Genomic DNA, 21,534 nt, shown 5'->3' on the forward strand with positions numbered 1-21,534 from the left:
ATCCAAAACCCATTAGATAAGGCTCCTGTTTGTTTCCCTGCGCAGCTCTGGCGTGACACATTGGCTTGGGATGAATGTCTTGAGAAATGCTCTGTAATGGGGTATCCCCAAAACTGGCCTCAGTCCAGACACTGCAAGGACTCTGTTTCACTGAGGAGCACAACCAGTTTTGTGTCCCTCCTGTCTATGGCTGCTGGCTCCCACCACGAGCCTCCAATCAGCCTGTGGTGAGCTCCACTCAACGCAAAGCTTTCTGCTTTCTCTCCTCCTTGCTGGGGAGCTCCTTTTTCTCTCTGTGTGCCTCAGTTTCTCCAGCTGGGAGCAAGACTGAGCCCTGCAGCTTTGGGTTCCTTGGCTTGCAGAGATCATTTCCGTGTTCTTCTCAGTGAGGATTTGCTTTGCTCTCCCATTCCCACCACTGAAAACTGAAGTTATTTGAGCTGATAGTGGCTTCATGTGTTCAAGTGAAAGCCAACAGGAGCTGGGTAGAACCTTTTCCCTCTTAAAATGCCTGGTGAGAAAAGGGCTTTGTAAGAGGACAGAGAAGAGCTCAGTGCAACGAGCAGGAGCCATGAGCAGGCACTGCCAGCGATGAATCTTCTGCAAGGACAAATGACTGTTAAAATCTGATCAATGGCTTAGAGCACATCTATACATGCTCGTGTGAGGGTATGGGTACGTACATGTGTATGACCTGGGGGTTTTCTGTCATCTTTCTCCTCTGTCACAGTGTGGTGTTTTAATCCATGTGGTTAAATGAGTTTCGAGATTGCTAAAGGCATACTTCACCAATCGAAAGGAAAGTAAGGAAATGGATGTGAAATCCTGCCCTGGGGTGAGAATTACATCCCCACATTTGTACAATGTATAATTAACCAGTGGAACTCATTTCTGTGATATATTATTGAGGCAAATCACTGCAGTGAGCTTCAAGTAATGATGAGATGCGAGTGGGGAATGGGAAGTCTCACAGAGCAGTGAGGTCTGCAGTTCCCACTGCTGCTCCAGGATGGGAGCACGGGTCCTCTGTGTCCTCGTGTGGCACCCACCGTCCCCATCCATAGCACTGGGCTGTGCCTGGGCATCTCGGCTGTGCACTGGAGCCTCTGTTTCAGCAGCTGAATCACTGCTCTGACTCACGTGTGCTGCATGGAGACATTTGCATGGAGGTGTTGTCTTAATTTGGAAGTGCTTCTGGAAAACACCACTCAGTGCCCATATTTATGGGCTGTGAGAAATGCTGGAGGGTTGCCTATCTCGCTTTGTGCTCACAGACCATCCAAGCTGAGGCAGCCTGGATGTCTGGGGCTGATTTTCCTGAATATTTTGAAGTATTTGAAGGTAGCACTCTGGTCATTACAAGCAATCTAACTCTGTCCTCTGCTGTCATCTTCAGTGCAATCCTCTCCCGTTGCAGAACAGGTAATGGTGCCATACTCTGAGCTGGACTGCAATGGGGACCCAACGTACCCAGGGAGGCTGTGGATGCCCCATCCCTGCAGGCATTCAAGGCCAGGCTGGATGTGGCTCTGGGCAGCCTGGTCTGGTGGTTGGCGACCCTGCACATAGCAGGGGGTTGAAACCAGAGGATCATTGTGGTCCTTTTCAACCCAGGCCATTCTATGATTCTATGAGTCTATGAACAATGACCTCTTCAAATCTGTTTTGGGGAGTAACAGTTTACAGTTCCTCCATCTGCACTAACCATTAGGTGATGGGGTTTTCTAACCCTCTCATGATCATTACTTTGCATTTACTGAGACTGCATGACATTGCTTTGTGCCCGTCATTCAAAAAATTCCTTTGCACTTCCCAAACATCTGCTTTCCCACATCGCCATTCATTCATTAGTGAGGCTAATACAAGTGCTGTGTTGTGCATTTCAGTAGTTAGTCAGGAATTTCACATTTGAGAACCCTGGAAATGCGTAAGTCAATATTATGTCATTCTGGTAAATCGTTTTTGATCATTTCATCCATTCCATTGACAATTCAGGCTACAACAGTTCTTTACATTCATCTGTAATAAAGAAATATTAGATTGTATTCATAAGCCTGAGCTTCAAGGGAGTAAATACCTGAGTATCAAGGAAGTAAATAAACAACAATGCAAGTAATCAATGTATTTTTTCTTACAGAGACGTGTCTTCCATGAGTGACCTTTCCCTACTCCAACCATCCTTATTTAAACCAACACAGCTGCGGTTTCCCAGCTTCTGATGTACTGCGACAAGTTTCTGTTGGCTCTATTAACAACATTAGCAAGTTGTTTTTAAGGCCTCTTTTGTCATATCTTACTGCTTTTGCACTTATCTCACCAGAGTTTGTGGTGGTTCATGTTTTCCCCACCGAGGCATGAATTCCTCTATTGAAGGACTTGTCCTTTCTAAGAATAGCCCTTTTACTGTTGTTTAACCAAGTCACCTTTTGTGTGTGGGTGGGTGGGGGGAGGGGGGTGAGATCCTCAAATAACTTTTCATAGTGATATATTGAGCAGATTTTTGATGTCTGTAAGCTGAGTTGTTTGCCTGCAATTATTTCATTCTCTGGGATGTGGTCAACGGGCATGGTGGGAGTGGGGTGGGATTAGACTTGGGGATCTGAGAGGTCTTTTCCAACCTCCTATGATTCTAGGCCATGATATGTACACTGGAAAGGACCATTCACATATTTATCCCGTGGTGACACAGTAGGCTAAGCCCTCTGAATTTGTGTGTGCAAATATGTGTCTGTGCGCAACCACTTGGCGATCACTGACACCCAGCAAGCGGCTGCTATCTGATAGATAGGCATCTCTCTTCCTCTGCCCCACTTGGCAGGTTGGGTGAGCTCATAGCTTTCCTTTCTAAAATCATAAATCACATTTCCAAATGGAATCTCTCTTAAGGAAACAATTGAGAATCGAGGCCGTTGTGCCAGAAATCACATTCAGCCCTTGGAGCTGATGCACAGGCACGTGGAAGAAATACTGCCTGTGCTTCAGCTGTGGGCTGCGAGGGATCACTGCTGTCCTTGTTCTCCAGCATCACCTTCTGGAGGGGATCCAAAGCCCTCATCATTCAGGGGCCAAAGGACAGCAGCAGGAAGGGGAGCGGAGCACATTGCAGTCATCAGTGGGGTGGGAAGGAGAGCTGGCAGAGCCGAGGACCAACACAGCAACGAGCGGAGCTCATCAGATTGCAGTGCTGCTGCTGGAGAGAAGGAAGCCAACAGGAAACAGAGGGGAAAGGCCAAAATATATAACTGTGCTGATTAGGAGGAAACTGCTTGAAAAGGAGAAATCCGGGTCTGCAAGGAACGTGCCCAGTGGCCTCTGTGAGCTCAGAGCTGCAGTGCAGAAATCACTGACTTGGCAAAACTCTTTGTCTCTGCTGAGTTCCAGCAACACAGGGCCCCTTTGTCCATTAAGCAGAGCAGACCTGAGCATGAGGAAAAGCAGTTGTATGGAAAATAGAAAGAATATTGTTTGGTATGCTATGCTACCATCCTCATTTAGTATGTTTGACCAGAGACAAGCACCAAATGTCATGGAGAAAATGAAATGGTGAATGAGTGTTGCTTCATTTATTCCCCAGTCCTGCACCAATTTATGCCAGCTTTCCTTTGGGCTGGTTATCCCCTGCTCTGAGCCATCATCTGTGCCAGTACCAAGTGAGGGGAGACGACTCCTCCAGCTGAAAGACCATTCATTTCTCTTCCAACCTATATCCAGTGTTCTCAGTTCTGGAAGAGAGGGGCAACATGACTTGAAACATCTCCACCAGTGCTTCTACTCTGCACAGCTCGTGGCCTTCACCTGGGCACTGGAGCAGGCTTGAGGAGCTCTGGTTGGGTGGTGAGATGTTCACTGTTTGTGGTTTACACATTTACCCATTAAAGGCTCTGCAATCCATCAGGCAAGGGAGGATCAGGAAGTTGGGAATCCAACCAATCTAGGGCAGGCAAAAGGTGCGGGTTTTGGTAGAGAGAAGAGCTGCAGACTCAACAATTTGGTTTTTGTATCTAGAATTTCTGAGAAGTGCTTTGATTTCAGCTCAGCTGTTACCCAGGGAGAAGGAAGGACCTTGAGGCAGTCGCAGGGCCCAGAAGGTTGAAAATGATGCCTAAAATCTTCACCCTGACCTCACTTTGAGGAGAAAGCCACATGCAGAGCAATGATCAGGTTGGATATTAGGAAACATTCTGCTCAGGAGGAGCAGTGATGCATTGGCACAGCCGCCCACGGAGTGGTGGGGTCACCATCCTTGGAGGTGCTCCAGAGCCATGGAGATGTGGCAGTGGGGGACGTGGGCAGTGGGCATGGTGGGGTGTGTTGGGGTTGGGCTGGGCGATCTTAGAGATCTTTTCCAACCTTAATGATCCCATGATTCTGTGTTCTGCTGATCCTGTAGCACTGCTGATGTGCTCGAGGTCAGAGCATGGTGTAAGGACACAGAGGGCAGGACACAGATTGTAGTTCTTCTCATCGCTTTGCACATAGCCATGCTACTACTCAGGGTCCTCAGGAATGCTTCTGTCACTAGAAGAGCAGTATCCCGGGGTACCTTGGGTTGTTATTGGTTTGGGAACAGCCGGGTAATCTTTGGCCCCATGAGGAAGGCAACAGAGACCACTGAGGCCCTGCTACCTGCCCAACCTCCCATCTCCATCACATCTGCTGCATGTACAGTTTGTGAGCTTCAGAATCACACTCTGCTCTCTTGGTGGATGCATGTTCAAATGGATGAGGACAGCCCAGTTTTCCAGCAGTAGCAGCCAGATCCCCATTAAATGACAGGCACAAGCTGGGGTGGCTCCTGGAGGCACTTTGGCTCGTGAGCAGTGCCCTGCTGCACCAAGAGCTGTTCTTTGTCTCTTCTCGTGCCAAGGTATTTAACCCACAGGTGCCCTCAGCCATCTTGGTGTTCGTCCATCAGTATGGGAGCTTCGAGGTAGGAAGAGATTAAATCATGTTCCTTCCTGCAGCTCCGCTGCTGACTGCAGGACTGGGAGGTTGGGAGGAGAACCCGGGGTTGGCCCCAGCTGGCCAGAGTTCAGGACCTCTCTTCTCTTGGGATCTTGTGCAAAATCTGTGTTTGTTCTGCTCCTCCATCTGTGAAGGGGTGACAGCAGTTTCCTGGCATTGGGTTTCTACATCAGCCTGGCTGGTGGGGAAACCAGTTCTGGTGGCTTTGGATCAAAACTTCCCCCAGATCTCATGGGGAACTGCCACAATTCCCAAACCACTGTTCATAGAGACAAACCTTCACAGCACCTCCAGCTCTTCCTCCTCCTCAGCAAGGCATGAAATAGAAATGGCTTTGTTTACTTGCCACATTTCAGTCTCATTCCCCCCCTAGCTTCCTGCTTGTTCAGACTGTACCCTTTTTATCATCACAGACAATCTCCATTGCCTTTGTTTGGCTTCCAGAAAATCCCTGTTCTAACTGGGCAGGAGGAAAAGCAAATTCAATGGCTTCCTTTCACCAAGGAGAGCTTTGAGGAGGCAAAGCCCAGGGCAACACAGCATGTTTCCCTCATGCCAGGGGCCACGTGGGTGGGTAGTGTTCAAATCTACCTGCCCTATCTGCCCTGTCCTAGACTGCTACAGACTTGTGTGTGGAAGATGAAAGAGAAGCCAGGCCCATCCTCTATTAGTGTAAAAATAATGTATGTATTCGTTTGGCATTTCTGAGCACTGAGTAAGTGCAGACCAGAAGCAGATTCAGGAGTGCCAACAGAAACGTCCCACCTGACTGCTCTCACCTGCCACTCACCGTAGCATCACCTCCACCATGGAAACTCAGGAGTGTCTGGGCTCTGGCACATGATTAATTGATTGCAGTCATGAATTTATTAGATCTCTTAGTCCAAGAATAGCTTCTGGGGCATGGGCAGGAAATAGCCCAGGCCATGCACCGCTCCTGAGGTTGGGGCAGAGAAAGGGACCCATATGGCTTCAATGGGGACACTCCTGGGTGAGAGTCCTCTTCTGCTGCTCCATGATCCATGTCCATATTTGCAACTCACCTGCACCTTGTTTCTCCTTTAAACCACGGCCTCACCTTGCTCTCAGCCCTGCAGCCAGTGCTCTTTTCCTTTCTGTCTGCACTGCCCAAGGAGAGACCTTCCTTCCCCTTCATCCTCATTGCCAACGCTTCATGATGCGATGGATAAAAAGAGCTGAGTCAGCAATGGGAACTGATGCTGAGACCACTCAGTGGGAATTGGGGAGCAGGGTCTGTGCAGAGTGCTGGGGCTGTCCTGGGGCAGGGAGATACGCTGGGACATTTTCACACCATAATCATTTTTCCATTTTGCTCTTAATTGCTGCCATGTGTCCAGTGCATCGGAGAGGCGTTCATTAATGCTGTGATTGAATCCAAATAAAGTGTCATCTCTATTTGCCCCTCCCTGGACCTCTGCTTCTTCTTCTGCGTGGAAATTTAACAGACAGGAGGACTGTGAGCCCTCTGCTCCAAGGAGCTGTGATGTCTGAAGGCAAGGCTTTGGCTCGCCTGTTAGCCCAAAGGAAAGAAATAATGATAGAATTTAACAGAGTAAAATGTGTTGAGGGATGTGGAGGGAGATACTTCGTAATGCAGAAGCAAATGGGGGCAAAATTACCATCTTAATTGTATTAATGTTGCCAATTAAAGGCAGAGCCCGTGTTGCTCAGCAGGAGAGTTCTGGGATGGAAGGGAAGACAAATTATCTGCAAACTCCTTATTTTGTCTTTGTGAATTACCACCCCAAGGTACTTAATTGAATCTCTAGTCCTGATCAGTGAACATTGTTCAGGGAGTGAATTAAGGAAAGGCCCCACAGGCCTGCTCTGCTTTGTCCCAATTAAAAGAAACACTAGATTTTTTCCCTTTTTTTTTCCCCATCCTTTTTCTTTTCTTTTTTTTTTTTAATTACTACATGACTAAGAGTTAAATTGGAAATTAGGAGCTGGGTCTAAATCATTTATTATCTGCTCAGAGCAGCACAGAGCTGGACGTGTGTTGGGTGCACGCATGGCAGTCTGCACAGCCAAGATGGGAAAAAGGAGTTGGAGCCTCCATCCCTCCCCTGGTCACACTCCTTCTGCTCCCATGGGTGACAGCACGCTCCGTCTGAGCTTTCTGCAGGTGGCATTTGGGGTTTTTTGGTGGCGATGCTCAGCCCATTGCACTGAGCCATGTGGATGGCCACCCAAGTTCCATCTTCTTCAGACAGTCCCGAAGCCTCCTGGATACCTCGAGGTCTCCCGAGCTGTGTTAATCTTGAGCAACACTCAGTTGAGAGCGATGTATTCACAGAAAATCCCAAAGATTTAGCACCTATTGACGAGTTACTTTGATTTTACTGGATAGAGCATAACATGTGCCTTTTAGGTTATCACCTTTAAGTCCTTGAGCCTGCTTCTTCTCTTATCCCTCTATAATTAAACAGATTTGTTGTTTTTCTGAACAAAAGTCTTCAAGTGCACTGGGACTGTGTTTCTTTTCTTTTCTTTTTATTTTTCCACTAGAACAGAAGAGGCTGTTTTGAGTGCTCCAAGCCCTATCACCCAGTGTTAGACCGTTCTTGTGTGGCTCTTAAGTGATAATGTCTGGGGTGAATAAAGAAAACAGCAACAAAACAATGAAATAAAACCCAAGTTATGGGTTTACAGAGCCTATTACCCTGTAGAAGGTTCATTACAGTGATGATAATGAAGTGTTCAGTAGTTTCCTACTGAATGCCAAGGAAGAGGTGGCCTGCAGGACAGCTCCAAAGGGGATTCTCGGTAGGGAAGGAGAAGATCCATTGGAGCTCAGCTCTTTCAGCCTGGATGCTGGGAGATCTGTGAGCTATGCAGAGGGAAAGAGGCTGTGCAAACAGGAGAGAGTTGGGAGGATTTAAGTCAAAATAAATGCCAAGAAATTCTTTCCATTGTATCTCACTGAATACAGGAGCTTGGATGATGAAGCCACGAATTCCAGAGAAGGGGCACCTGGAACAGGGCCTGTGAGGAAGGGGAAAAAATATTATAAAACATAATGATCAAACAGTAGGGGAGAGCAAGGACCGTGAAAACATCAAAAGTCATGGCAATTGTTTTGGATGAGAATGTTTTTAAGAGCCCCTGTTTACGTTGGACAGGGGAGTTTGCTTTGAACAATGGGTGAACTTTTGCAAAGCAGGCAAAATCCACTCTACTCACTACCAGGAGTTTGTTTTTCTTTTCTTGAAAAAAAATAAAATAAAATGCACATATTTATAAAAGCAGTGAAACATGGATAGGTGTCTCAGTGTTTTAGCATCTCCTCCAGGCCTTCTCACTGTGTCAGTGCTGAGCTGTTGGAGACATGGGGACAATTTGCCATTGAAATGCCCATACATTGGCTGTGGGATTGGATTTACTGGGTTCATGCAACACAGATGCAAAAGTGTTGTTGTGGTCCAGAACCCAGACTCACCAATCTTACCCAAGGTGTTTTTGGGGGGGACTTCATTCAGCTGAACCTGAGGTGCTAAATTTCACGGGTGGGTTAGCCCTGCTGTTATGCTTATTTTTAATGTTATGTAGGTGTCCAGGATACTCCAGGCTTGTGTTTGTGTATTACACTGTGATCAGTGACCGGAGCAGCCCGGTGCCCCACAGGGCATGGCTGTGCTGTGGGGTTCCCATCGTGGCTCCCAGACAATGGCTCGCTGTTTCTGGAGTGCCCCATACATTCCAGGATGCATTGGGCCTCACAAGTTAAATATTTAGTATTTCCTGGATCCAAATGCTTCCCGAGCTGCTGGTTTTGTTGTTTTCATATATTTGCCTTTGTTTCACTTGATTAGAGCAGTGGAGTTTGTAGATAGGGACTCTATTCTTGGCAGAAAGCAGAGTATTATTAACATTCCTTATCGCGGGAGTGTATATTATTGTGTGACATTGCACAGAGTAACCTTAAAATAAAAGCCCTCCCCTGCCATTCTGGGCACTGTTATGACTGCCAGCCGCCTCCACAGCTCTCCAAGCAGACACTGCTCCCCGGGTTATCAGCAGCTGCTTCCACTGCTGCCCCAAATCCGCGCCCTTTGCTCACAATGGGACAGAAGCACGGTGGTTTCTCGTGAATCAGGTCCTCGGGTTGCTCGGGGGAAGGGGTGTGAATGGCCAACTTCATGCAGAGATAAGCAGTTTGCACAGCACATCGTGCAGAGTGTCTCCTAATCCCTGTGCCCCCTATCTGATACGTGTTAACATTTCCCCTGACCGGGAGCCCTGGCAAGGACAAGACAGGATGCTCCCATGCAGCTGTATCTGCAAAGTCTTCTATGAAGCTTAGCAAAACTACAAATGCATCACCATAGGAGCCCGCCTTACGGCTTTCAGCTTTGCCTTTTGAGTTCTGACAACCTATAAATTATGCATTTTGTATTTAAAAAAAAAAAAAAAAAAAAAAAGTCTGTCTTTTTCTACCACAAAGGGCTGCAGTGCCGTCATCCGCTCTGGTAGAACATTGTCTCAAAGTGAAAAAAACCAGCAGCAGAAACAGCAGCACGTGCCCATCCATCCCATGCCTAATTAAGGCTATTTAAATGCTAACGTTATAAAGCAAGAGCAATTCCTCTCCCCATCTCTCTCTTTCTTTTTTCTTTCTTTTTTTTTTTTTTTTTCCTGTAAAAAATGCAGGAAAATGAAATGTCTTAATAGAGGAACTGGGGGTGTGGATGTGCCAGCAGCAGCACTTGCTCAGCCATGCTAAGAACTTGCAGGATTTTCTCTTACTATTTTTCTGGGTCAGTGTGCAGCTTGATAGATGCTATTTATACTATACACCGGGTGCCCCAAAATATGCAGGAGGTGCAAACCAGTTGGAGTTGTTTTGCTGTTGGTCCAACCCCAGTGCTGCTCTGTAACAGGCTTTGCATTCAATAAATGTGCAACTTAGCTGGGAACGTTGCTACTCCCGTTCTATCTTACCTCATATTGACGAGTTGATTGCAGAACTTGGTAGAAAGACATAGAACAGGTTGCCCAGAGAGGTGGTGGTGCCCCATCCCTGGAGACACCCAAGGGTGGAGGGGCTCTGAGCACTGATGGGGCTGTGGGTGTCCCTGTTCATTGCAGGGGAGTGGGACCAGACAGCCTTTAAGGGTCCCTTCCAACTCAACTGCATCATCTCATCAGCCTCACTTCTGCCTGGAACAGAGAAACTGGAGTGCTGCCTATTTGGTTGGTGGGGGGAATGGAGCCAAGAGCAACCTGCAGCAGAAACCATGGGAGGAAGAAACAACTCTTCATCTTCAGCTCCATCCTTCATCGTGTGCTGCTATTTGCTGGCACTACTGTGTGCATGTGGATTTGAAAAGAGAAAAAGCCTACTCCAGACCTCAAAGCCAGAGCAAGGGCAGATTTTTCTTTGGAATTATCAGAAATATTGGTCAAAAATGGATTGTGGCAGGATGCCACAGCAATTCTCAGTTACGAACTGATGGTTGAAATGGTTCAGGTGTTCACAAACTTTTAGCTAGCTAATACATATTAGGGTTGGGGTAGGGGGTTGGGGTTGGGGTTAGAGTAGGGGTTGGGGTTGGGGTTAGGGTTAGGGTCAGGGTTAAGGTTAGAGTTAGCACTGGGGCTGGGTTTGAGGTTGGGGTTAGGGTTAAGTTCAGGGTACAGGTGAGGGTTAGGGTTAAGTTCAGGGTTAGGATTTGTTTTTCTTTCCTTTTTTTTTTCTCTCTAAATATGACCACAAGTGTTCCCAATAGCTCCGCCCATCCAATCCTGTATGACCAAGTATTCAGGTGCTATTAAAACACCAGTGAGCAGAGAAATGGCACTGCCTGTACAGAGCAATGTCACAAAGTACGACAGATAGGCAGATAAAGGAGTGTGTTGCAGCCAGCATGGGTGCTGGGAAGCTGAAGGGGCCTTCCGAGAATGTGAAGATTGTTATAAACAACCTTAACCACCAATTGCACAGAAATCTGTGTGTGCCCCATCCCTGGAGGTGCCCAAGGCCATTAATGGGGCTCTGGACAGCCTGGTTTTGTGAGGAGCAAACAGCCCACAGCAGGGGGTGGGATTGGATGATCTATAAGATCCCTCCCAACCCAACCATTCTGTGAGTCACTGATCTCACTGTGGCCAACAGCAGGAATGAGGAGCAATAGCACTGAAAGACTCTTTTCAGAGCAGCCCCTGCAAGGCTCCCAAACCTCATCTGGGAATACAGATATCCATGCTGACCAATGTGACTGCCAGGCTGGAACACAAGGTAGACAACGACACCTGAAGGCAGCAGGCTCCAGTGCTTTGAAATCTTGGCAGTGCTTTCACTTAGTCATCACAGCGTGTTTACAAGTCTCTCCCACTATTCTCTTCCTGCCAGCAGTTGACAAGCACGTCTAGTTAAGCTTAACAGAAGTACGTTTAATAATTAGCAGAGCTTAGGAAGACCTTGCTTGCAGCTCTGTTGCGTGTGGAGGTGTTAATAAGAGCACATGAGGCATGAGAAATGTTTGGCTCCTGCAGTAGCTGGAGGTGCTCCCAACCTTCCACCAGCAGCATCTCCCTGTGGCTCCAGGCTGATGCCCTCAGTGCCTGGAGGCTCCAATTCACCGTGTGCCCACCCCCTCCTGGGCATGAGGACAGTGAAGGGGGCAGAGGGGACAGTCCCCCCAGTGCACCTCAGTCCTACTCACTCATCTCTCTGGAAGCCCTCACCGTGGTATTTGCACCAGCTCCACAGCTGTGAGCTGCAGCTCTGTGCTGTCATCCAGCCTGACAATCTATCTCCTTGCCTGTTTTCATCTCAGCTTCATCCAATCTCCAATTCAGTCCATCTATAAACCTCTTTTTTCTAGACCGTTCCAGACTGGCTCCTTCTGTTTATGTAGATTTGCTGCCAACCTTCAGTCTCCTCTACACTTCCCTTTGCTTTTCTTTTATGGCCTTTTATGATGTTTATGTTATATCAAGGTCCTTTCCCTTTTTTTTTTCCCTTCCTGCTCGTGGATAATTATTCTTCCATCCATGGCTTTAATTGCCTGTCCTTATCATGAATGTTTCTGTGTGTGACAGGAGTGTCTGGAGCAGCAGACCTCTGTCTGCAGGCTGGTAGCTAGCTCAGATCTGGGTCAGCCCATTCGGATGGACTCTTCCCATGACATGCCCATGACCTTCCCCATGCAGCCACTGAAGCCCCTTACTTGAAGCTGCAGCATCCTTCCAATGAAAGCCAATGAAAATCACCTTCAGGTGCCACCTGGAGTGCCCATCCTTTGCATCACACAGCGGCCCACGGCTCTCTCTGGTGCACGTTCATGGTGTGAGAATGGCACTCTGCGTGTGAATGCTGATATGCTGTAGTCCCATCGGACAAGTCGGAGCCACATCTGGAAGTCAATGTCTGCTTCATGGGGTAATGGCTGATTCGTGGATCTGCAGAGAGATGGGGAGCAGAAGGGAGGGCTGCACTTTGACGCCCAGCGCCTCAACCACCTCCACAACTCCCCCACCCAAATCAGGAATGAAGAGATACCATCACCACCACCAGTTAATTGATGTGCTTCTAACCTCAAGGTCTTGTTAATTTCCAGAAGAATTTAGGCCGAGGAAGCAGCATCTAGCTAATAAAGGAGCTCTGGATTTGTCCCTTCTGGAAGGGCTGCCAGGCAACGCGCTGGCCTGAGTGAGATGGAGAGGGTATGTGTGTCTATGTGGGCTTACTCCAACTCCTTATTTCATCCTCTCCCTTCTCCCTTTCTTTGTTGGTGTGATGAAAACCCACCTCAGCCCATTTAGAGTGCCTTCATCCCCACATCACCCTTGCTATCCGTGTCCATGGTGGGATGGACACGGATATACTGAAGAGAGAGAGAATTATAGAATATCCTGAGCTGGAAGAGATCCATAAGAAGCACTTAGGCCAAATCCAGGCCTCTCCAAGGATCTCCCAGAGACGTGAGGGTGGGAACCATCTGACTGCCCTGGGCCTCACATCAGTGCCCTCAGCCCCATGTCAGCCTAAGGGATGCTGGCCTCTCATTCTGCCTGAATTGGAATCCCAATTCAGGGTGCAGCCCGGGGGGAAATTTCACAGCACCCTCCTGGGTGCGGAGCATGAAGGGCCAAGCCCTTGTTTTTCTTTCTCATGTTAAAGCTCCTTCCCTCGCAGCTGCTGGAGTAATTTAATTAAATTGTAATGCTGTGGAGCTGGCTCTGCTCCAAGGGCAGGAGCAGCAGCTTGCCACCTCGAGGGCAGGCAGGCTCCCGGGGAGCAGCCAGCCTCACGGCACCGGGAACACTGCACTTGACTCATAAGTCTGCTGATGACAGGTTCTGAGGAAGCCTCACCCTGCACGGAGCACTGGGGGGTGGGCAGACCCTGGCAACTTTGGGGTCCAACAGCCCCGTTTCTCAGAAATCGCTGCCCTCATCCTGCCTGTGGGTCAGGACAGCCCCATTCCCTTCCACTGCTCCCAGCACTCCCCCAAACAAGGTGCCCCTATGCCATCTCCTCTCAACCACCCACACTGCCCGTGCCTCCCCCAGCATTGCCCGGAGCAAGCAGGGGACACAACATTTCCATTCCCTCCCCTTTGCTTCTTTCCCTATTTCTGACTCTCCCAGAGGCAACCTGTGAACAAATGCAAACCCCAAGGAAAGTCTCAGATCTTTTAAAATGAAAGAGAACCCCTCAGGAAGGGAGAGATGTGCAGAGGCACAGCTGCTGCCAGCAGGGAGCTGCTCATCAAGAGCTCCTCTGAAGGCAGACTGCAGCAAGGAGGAGCGCTGGCCTTTGGAGCACGGGGCTTCTGCTGGCACCAGGCACATCCATGACGGGAGGGCAAACAAGCACATCTTGGGCTACTATTCCACTGTAAGAGGTAAAATCCTGGCTGTTTTCCAGGAGAGCATATCCTTAGCAAAACCCATCTCACCTCCGAGAGAAAGGAGCCCCTGGAGGATCTCCCAGGCAGAGACAAAGCCCAGAGAGAGCAAGCTACCATTAAAACCTAAATCGTGGGTGTATACTGGTAGCAAATATATCACTGTCGCCACGGCGGGGACTTCAGGGCTGGGAGAAGTGAACTGCTGAGATGCCCTGGGTGCAGCTGCACGCCGCAGGCAGCTGAGCCCTGCGAGTCCCCGGAGTGCCGATGCTGGAGGCAGAATGCAGAAGTCGTGAGAAGTCTGACTGCAGCCCCAGGAACAGAGATGGGGAGAAATGTCAGGGTATTTCCAACCATCAACCTCGCACATCCTGACCTCGCTGGTGGCACGGCCCAGCAGCTCTCGCCATCCTTGCTACCAATCCCTTGCAAAAAAAAATGGTTCCCCCAGAGGAAAAGTGTCACTCGCAGAGCTGCTGGGATAAAATCCTGATCCTGGCAGGACAACAGGAGCAGGAGTGGGTCAGGGTTGCATGTCTGTACGTAGGTTGGTGGATGGCAGTGGGTGGGTATGGTGGAGAAGGCAGTATGGGGCATAGCACCCCACTGCCCAAGGACATCGTGCTCAGGGCACGGAGGGGAGAGGATATTGCAGTGGGCTCCTTTGAAATGCTCCAGGGAGAGATGTGGGAAAACCCCTCAAGCACTTTGTTCCTGGTGCTATCACTGCTGTTTATTCCAGAGCCCTGTTAATCTGCTGGGGAGGAGGAAGGGCAGGAGGGCAGGCTGAGCTGGGGCACAAGGCTGGCATCCATCCCGGAGTACAGGAGCCCTTCATCCCACCATGTCCCCTATGAGGACACAGATAGGATGCTGGAGGGAGGCTGAGGGCAGGGTGGCATCTGTGGGAGCAAGTTCTCCAAGGGAAATTCCAGGGGCAGGTGCAAGGGCACTCTCAGAGCCTATGACCTTTTACAAGGAACAGAAAATGGTGTTGCAAAATGTGTGCATGTTTCAGGATGACTTTCCTGGATCTCTGCTGGTGGAGAATGACCAGGAGCTGTGGGCGAAGCCAACTGACAGACCTGAAGGTAATCTTCTGAGAAGCACACCCTGCACAGAATCATAGGATCGTGGAATCATTTGAACTGGAAGGGACTTTTAAAGGCCACCTGGTCCAACCCCCCTGCAATGAGCAGAGACACCTACAGCTCCATCAGGTGCTCAGAGCTGTGTTCAGCCCCACTTTGCATGTCTCCAGGAATGGGGCATCCCCTATGAAATGTATAAATAACTCTGAAACGTGAATAACTTGAAGTTTTTTTCTTCTTCAAAATTCAGTGGCACAATACTGAACACCAGATAATGTGGCCCACTGGATAATACCCTAAGTGGGTATTATTGTCTGAATGGATTTGCTGACAGGGGATTGTGTTGCTTGTACAGTAAAGGAGTTATTCTTGGCTTTATACCCATTAAAATACTAACTGAAACAATAAGTATACATTAATGATAGGCCAATGATGGAAATTTAGGTTTAAAATTCAGTTCCACCGAAGTGGGATCCTCTTCTAAATAAGCTGAGGGTAAAGACAAGGAATTAAAATCATCAACTGCACCTGGACCTTATAGAAAATGTCCCGATAGATGTGAGGTCTCCTATCAGTGAGAGCTACTCTGTCATGACAGAACTCTGGGAACAAAAGGAATTTGACTGGGTGTAACAAACCAAAGGTGCACAGAAGCTGAGTCCCCACCTGTAAATAATTACAGTTCAAGAATCATAGAATCATTAAGGTTGGAAAAGGCCACTAAGCTCCCCACCAACCCAGCCCACCCCCCACTATGCCCACCAACGACATCCCTCAGTGCCACATCCCCACAGCTCTGGAACACCTCCATGTGGACGTGGGGGTCACCATGGGGGACGGTGACCCCACCGCTCCCTGGGCAGCATCGCTGCTCTCTGGGAGAAGAAATCCCTCCAGATATCCCAGTCTTTCCTTTTGTGCTTGCTGAAATTAGCAGTTGGCCAATTCTCTTCTAAATACTGGGATGAAGTCTGAACCATTTGCTTCATTTCAACTCAGACTCCAATTTGCCTAGATGTAAAAAAAAACAGTTGGAGAACCCCACGATGCCCAGATAATCTGTGTCTAACTCTTCACCTGGGAAGCTACTTCAGTAATTAATGACTCCTGAGATGTTAAAAATTTGCATCTTATTTTAGCTAGGATTTATCTAGTTTCAGCTGGAGATATGTGTGCTGGGTGTGCTGCTGAGTGCTCTACTTGGAAATACTCACCCTGACCATTGCATTAAACATATATTCAGCAACATTAAAGTCAAGGTTGTCACCTCTTGATCTTTGCTTTGACATGCAGGCAATAGGCTCTCATTTTTTATGTACAATGAAAAAATCTCAAAAGGAAGCAGAGTGCGTTTGTAGGGGGGAAAGGAAGACTTTATTAAGCGATCATTAATATTGCAAGAGTAAGTGCTCACATGTTGGAAGCTTTTGGTTTAAACTTGCCTTTCCCATGGAGTTGGCCATTGGAGATGTATTAACATAATAAAGAGAACTGGGTTGTTCCCAGGATGGTGAGAGCTGGCTTAAAAAAAAAAAAAAAAGAAAGGATTCAACCCTGTAAAAAAGTTTTGAAATCTGTTCTTCCTCTTATAAATCAGGAAACCAACACTTCTCAAAAGCGAAAAGACAGCTGGAAACTGTCCCTGCAGGAGCTGACAGTCTGGAGGGCCACCTGGGACTCCAAGTTGAGATCTGGAAAAAAAACCCAAGAAAAACAGAATGGGCCAAGTGGGCTTTCGGTGGAAACAGATACACAGTCCTCACCTTGTCCCTACAGGTGTCACTGAAACCAACGCATTTTCCCAAAGAAAGCTTCACTTTCAAAATATTTCATTTCCAAGGGTGAAAGGGGAAGCAACCCTTTAACTGAAAATCTCCCATCAGCTGTAATCTCTTCTCTTCTCTTCTCTTCTCTTCTCTTCTCTTCTCTTCTCTTCTCTTCTCTTCTCTTCTCTTCTCTTCTCTTCTCTTCTCTTCTCTTCTCTTCTCTTCTCTTCTCTTCTCTTCTCTTCTCTTCTCTTCTCTTCTCTTCTCTTCTCTTCTCTTCTCTTCTCTTCTCTTCTCTTCTCTTCTCTTCTCTTCTCTTCTCTTCTCTTCTCTTCTCTTCTCTTCTCTTCTCTTCTCTTCTCTTCTCTTCTCTTCTCTTCTCTTCTCTTCTCTTCTCTTCTCTTCTCTTCTCTTCTCTTCTCTTCTCTTCTCTTCTCTTCTCTTCTCTTCTCTTCCCTTCCCTTCCCTTCTCTTCTCTTCCCTTCCCTTCCCTTCCCTTCCCTTCCCTTCCCTTCCCTTCCCTTCCCTTCCCTTCCCTTCCCTTCCCTTCCCTTCCCTTCCCTTCCCTTCCCTTCCCTTCCCTTCCCTTCCCTTCCCTTCCCTTCCCTTCCCTTCCCTTCCCTTCCCTTCCCTTCCCTTCCCTTCCCTTCCCTTCCCTTCCCTTCCCTTCCCTTCCCTTCCCTTCCCTTCCCTTCCCTTCCCTTCCCTTCCCTTCCCTTCCCTTCCCTTCCCTTCCCTTCCCTTCCCTTCCCTTCCCTTCCCTTCCCTTCCCTTCCCTTCCCTATGCAATGTTTCACCAAATTTTGGTCTCAGTCACATGGCAACAAATCTAGAGGAACTAGATTGAAATGGAGGTGCATATACACCTTGACACCACAGTTGCCTTAGAAATATCAAACCACCTAAGGTGGTTTGATAAGGTATTGATAAGATATTGATAAGGTTTGGTGATAGATGGATTTCCACCCATGTAGTTGGAAGCTGACTTTGGCCAAGTGCTCACCACATGGCACACTGATTTCCAGTCCCTAAGGCAACTGTTTGTATTCCTGCTGAAGTGGGAAAACAAGAGCCTGCAATCTTTCATGGCTATCTTTATTGCTTGCATAGCACGGATTTCCCCTCATAAAGAGAGTGAGGGGTTTATTCCTCCCAGTTCCATTTAGATAACGCACCAAACACTGAAACACATCAGTGAACTCCACTGCTGTGCCCTGGACACCTCTCTGCTCCCACCACCAACCTCTGTTAACAGCAGTTGTGTGCCTGGGGCACTTCTTCTGCCATCTGACTCGGAATTGCTTTGAAGTCAGATTTCCTATTCCATCAGCACAGGTTTCTCTTGGTCTGAATTGAAAAGAAAACAAAAAAAATCACAGGAAAAAAATCCAACAAAATGTGTATTTCAAAACTATTTTAACCATTCACGTCAGGGTAAACAAAAATACTCCATTCTGATATAATCTGGTTGTTTGGGTCTTACTGCAGTTCTGTACTTCATCACAAAAGGAAATTCCAGTGCCTCTGAAGTGGAGTCCTCTGAACTCATTGAAATACTGTTGTTCAGTCTTTTTATCCGATGCTGAAGTTTGTCAAAAACAGCACTTCCCTGGAGGAAAATTTCTGCTTTGATGAATGGGCATTTTCCTAGAGAGATACGCTCCATCCGCAAACATTCCCAACTCGAATAATGGCACTCCAGAGGATGTTATTATTCAGGCACAGCTTTCCAGGCAGCAGATGTCTGTCACTCCTCTCGATAATCCGTGTGGATGACCACAGAAAGGCAGGAACACACACAGAGCATTCTGAGAAGATGAATGGCGTCCCTCCAGGGTCAGTACTGGGACCAGAGCTCTTAAATATCTTCATCAGTGACACTGACAGTGGGATTGAGAACACCCTCAGCAGTTTGTGGATGACACCAAGCTGTGTGGTGTGGTCGACATGCCTATGAAGGATGGGATGTCGTCCAGAGAGACCCAGACAGGCTGAGCAGTGAGCCCAGGAGAACCTTGTGAGGTTCAACAAATGCAAGTGCAAGGTCTGCACCTGGGTCATGGTAATCCCCATGAGGAATATGAGCTGGGGGACACAGGGATGAAGCACAGCCTGGGAGCACTGGTGGATGGCAGCGGGGCATGAGACAGCACTGTGCCCTCGCAGCCCAGACAGCCAACCATAGTTAGGGTAGTATGGTTAGGTTGAGGTTGGACTTGATGATCTTGAAGATCTTTTCCAACCTGAGCAATTCTATGATTCTATGATTCTATATACTGGGTACATCCAAAGCAGTGCAGCCAGCCGGGCAGGGGGGGGGATCTGCCCCTCTGCTCTGCTCTGAGACCTCACCTGCAGCACTGCATCCAGATGGGGAGTCCTCAGTACAGGACAGATGTGCACCTGTTGGAGAGCATCCAGAGAAGGGCCCAGGGATGGAACACCTCCCTGCGAGGCCAGGCTGAGAGCTGGGCTGTGCAGCTGGAGAAGGGAAGGCTGCAGGGAGACCTATAGCGGCCTGTCAGTGTCTGAAGGGGCTGTAAGAAAGGGGACAGACTCTTTAGCAGGGTGATAGGACAGGGGGAAATGGTTTCAAACTAACAGAGAGGAGATTGAGATTGGATATAAGAACAAAGCTTTTTCAATAAGAGTGGTAAGGCACTGGAATGGGTTGCCCGGGGAGGCGGTGGTGCCCCAACCCTGGAGATATCAAGCTCAGGCTGGAGGGGCTGTGAGCACTGATGGAGCTGTTGGTGTCCCTGCTCATTGCTGGGATTGGACCAAATGGCCTTTAATGGCCCCTTATAGCTCAAACCATTCTATGATTCTATGATTCTAATTGTTTCGTGGAAGCTGAGGACACAAGGACAAGGTTCAACCAGGTTCAACCAAGGGGAAAGACCTCTGTGACAGAGTGAGGTGAGCGTCAACCCCTCGCCAGGTGCAGGGCTATGTAAGCCATAGTCCAACCAGCACTGAATAACCACCCGCTGAATCTGAGCCAACCTGGTGGGCTTGGAGCTCTCCCAACGCAACCGAATGAAGCCTTCTGCTTTCACTGACAAACCCGACGTGCCTTCTTTTGGCAACAAACAACAGCTCCAGCATTTGTTCACTGACGTCCGGTACCGTGCCTGGTTTCTCCCCCTGCCTCATGTTTCCTGTTCCACGCGCTCAGCTCTGATGCGTGGCTCTCTTTCTGCATGCGATTGGAGCCAAACAGCCAATTTCCATTGGCACTGTCGTGTTTTGCTCTTTCCAGAGATGCCTCATCAGAGGATCTCAGAACATTTTGCAACCGTTCATTAATAAAGCAGCCACCTGTCTTGGGAGACAGGCACAATCATCCCCCAGCTGCATGTGAGTCAAATCAAGGGCACGGACATCAGCTACTTTGCCAGAGGTCATAAGAAGACGTTGTCCTTGCATGACCCTGTGCTTTGTAGCTGAGACCTTCAGAGAAGCTTTGGGACAGCAGTGCATGCTCAGTGCCGGTCAAACACACAGTGATCCCATGATCTTCTTGTTATATTCGGATGCTTCTTGCTACTCTTCCCCCATCTCGCACCAATGGGCAAATCAATGCTTTAACGAGGCTGTCTCTGGATCCATCAGATGTGCCACAGCCACCTGAACACTTTCCCTTAGCCTCAGCAGAAGGAGGGATGGGTGTCCCCAGCAGATGCTGTCAGTGAGGGGCGGGGGTGCAGGTATGAGCCCTGGGGTGCACCCCCAGGCTGCAGGCTGGCTTTGAGCTCAGCAGGCTTGACAGCACCTTTGGGAAGCACGCATTTATCCGTGCTGAGCGTCTGTCTCTTCCTTCCTCCTCTCAGACGTCTGCCTTGAGCAGAGCACCAAATGATGGCCATAAATATCAGTGGATAATGAGAGAGTTTCCTTTCCAGGTTCCAGAGACGGCGATGCTTTAAAGCGGCTCTTCACCCCAGAGGGCTCCTGCACTGGACAGTGGTGTTACCCCAGACAGCATTGGGTTGGCAGCCCCTTCCCTTCAGTAATTCATCTCAAATATTCCTCGTGCTGCCTTAGATTGATGATGTTTTCCCCTTCCCTTTCTCTTTATATTGTCACTTAACTGCTCCGACTTATAAAGCTGTTAATCTTTCACACACATGCTTACGTTAAGCAGCTTAAGAGCACTGCAAACACTTTATCCTCATAAAGATTGAACTGCCCTGATATGAAACTTGTAGCTCTGGAATAGAACAAAATTTACGTACGCAAATAAAAGCTGAAGGTCAGGGACAGACAGAGAGACTGTAAATATTTCTGGGCCCATATTTCAGGGGATCTGAAAAGAGGAGACAGGGCTTGGTCGGCTCCAAGCTGCTTCCCTGCCCTGAGTCAGCGGGAGCAGAGAGGAGAGGGAAATGGTGCACCACGGGGAGATGGGGCTGGGAGCGACCTGCAGCTGCTGAGTCACCCCAGCTCATGGGAAATCTGGGTTAGGGAGGCTCAGGAAAACCCCTGATGTTTTTCCTCCCCTTCTAAGCAAACAAAGTGCAGTCTTTCGCAGTGACGGCTCCGAGGAGAAAACTCTGCAGCAAGCAAGAGCAAGAAATTGGCTTTCCAAGTGCAAACATCATGGCGAGAAAAGCAACCATGCCCTATGTCTTCTGCCCAGGGTGCAGTTCTTCACCCCACTGGGAGGAATGAGGGAGCCCCGGCTGTGGCTGGAGGTGGGCATTGCTGGGAGGTGATGCTTAGGGCACGGCCAGGGCCAGATCCTCTCTCAAGGACATCTCCAGGAGCAGCAGTGCAAATGGCTTTGAGCAGCACTTGGGGAAGCCGGGCTGTTCTCTGGGCCATCAGTTT

At 48.6% G+C, this 21,534-nt stretch overlaps 1 long non-coding RNA gene across 1 annotated transcript; it reads left to right on the forward strand.

Moving 5' to 3' along the window:
- The first annotated feature begins 12,019 nt into the window (after window positions 1-12,019).
- Window positions 12,020-15,438, forward strand: LOC121107498. The gene is made up of 3 exons (XR_005841681.2): window positions 12,020-12,654; window positions 13,582-13,838; window positions 14,863-15,438. It is a non-coding gene; the product is annotated as an uncharacterized LOC121107498 (long non-coding RNA).
- Window positions 15,439-21,534: the final 6,096 nt, after the last annotated feature.

This window comes from Gallus gallus, chromosome 23 (assembly GCF_016699485.2).
Source record: "Gallus gallus isolate bGalGal1 chromosome 23, bGalGal1.mat.broiler.GRCg7b, whole genome shotgun sequence".
NCBI lineage: Eukaryota > Metazoa > Chordata > Aves > Galliformes > Phasianidae > Gallus > Gallus gallus.